Source organism: Phoca vitulina, unplaced genomic scaffold (genome assembly GCF_004348235.1).
Source record: "Phoca vitulina isolate PV1807 unplaced genomic scaffold, GSC_HSeal_1.0 scaffold23, whole genome shotgun sequence".
Classification (NCBI taxonomy): Eukaryota; Metazoa; Chordata; class Mammalia; order Carnivora; family Phocidae; genus Phoca; species Phoca vitulina.
The window spans coordinates 11,697,317-11,698,824 of NW_022589726.1; the positions used below are offsets into that span (position 1 = coordinate 11,697,317).

The window sequence follows — 1,508 nt, forward strand, 5'->3', positions numbered from 1 at the left end:
TCCTAATGACTGGTGATGCAAAGCATCATCTCATGTTTGTTCACCATTTGCATATCTCATTTGAAGAAATGCCTATACAAGTCTTTGCCCATTTTTCAATGCATTTCTGCTTTTGTTATTAAGTTTTAGGAGTTATCTGTATAGTCTATTAATCCCTTATCAAATATATGATTTGTAAATATTTTCCCCATTTTGTGGTTGCCTGTTTGCTTTATTGATAGTCTTTTGATGCACGAAATTTTAAGAATTTTCAAGAAGCCCAATTTGTCTAGTTTTGTTGTTGGCTGCACCTTTGATGTCATAACCAAGAAAACACTGCCAAATCCACTGTCATGAAGCTTTTGTTCTATTTTTCCTCTCTGAGACTTTTATTGTTTTAGCTGTTACATTTAAATGCTTGGTCCATTTTGAGTTAATTTCTTACGTTATTGGGTAAGGGTCCAAATTTAGTCTTTTGCATGTGAATAGCCAGTTTCTCCAGCACCATTTGTTAAAAAGACTGTCCTTTCTCCATTTAATGGTTTTGGTACCCCTATCAAAAATTATTTGACCACATATATATAAGGGATTATTCCTGTCTTTATTCTAGTACCAAACTGTTTTGATTACTGTAGCTTTGTAGTAAGTTTTGAAATCATGAGGTGTTGACTCAGTTTCGTTCTTTTCCAAGATTGTTTAAGCTCTTTGGGGTCCTTTATCCATATGAATTTTAGAATGGATTTTTCTACTTTTTGCAAAAAATGTCACTGGAAACTTGATAGGGATTGCACTGAATCTGAAAATAATTTGGGTAATATTACAAAGTTGGTCTAATCAGGTCTATTTCTAGAGGCAGCAATGGTACCATTAATTGTGGCAGCATCTAGTATCCAATGATTTTGCTGGTGGCATATGCTTTGCACAGTGGCAGTATCGTAGCCAATGAGGTTTATCTGAGGTGCAATTATTGCTAATTGTAATGTCTATACCTAATGAAAGTATTAATTACTAGATCAATTTTGCATTCTAATTTTCAACTCTTTATTCACCAAGTACACTCCAAGCCAGTTTCTTTGAGAATTGTAACAATTCTGAGACTCTCCCCCAAATTTTCTTTTCTTTTTTTTTAAGTAATCTCTCTGCCCAACGTGGGGCTCAAACTCACAACTCTGAGATCAAGAGTCACATGCTCTACTGAGTGAGCCAGCCAGATGCCCCCCCCCCAAAACTTACTTACTTCTTTCTATTGGAATCATTTTCTATCACTTGAATCTGTATACCCAGATTGATATAGAAAATGTCGCTTAGGTTTTTTGGAGAGAGGAGTGAGAAGGATTTTGTGATTGATTTCCTCAAAATTTTAGGACTGAAGGCAGTGAAAATACAGCTATTCTTAAGGGTTAAAACTTCAAAAAGACCTCCAATTAAAAGGGGAACCCTCCTACACTGTTGGTGGGAATGCAAGCTGGTGCAGCCACTCTGGAAAACAGTATGGAGGTTCCTCAAAAAGTTGAAAATAGAGTTACCAT

At 35.7% G+C, this 1,508-nt stretch overlaps 1 pseudogene; it reads left to right on the forward strand.

Moving 5' to 3' along the window:
* The first annotated feature begins 892 nt into the window (after positions 1 to 892).
* On the forward strand, positions 893 to 1,011 carry LOC116642669 (annotated as a pseudogene).
* The last annotated feature ends 497 nt before the right edge of the window (positions 1,012 to 1,508 follow it).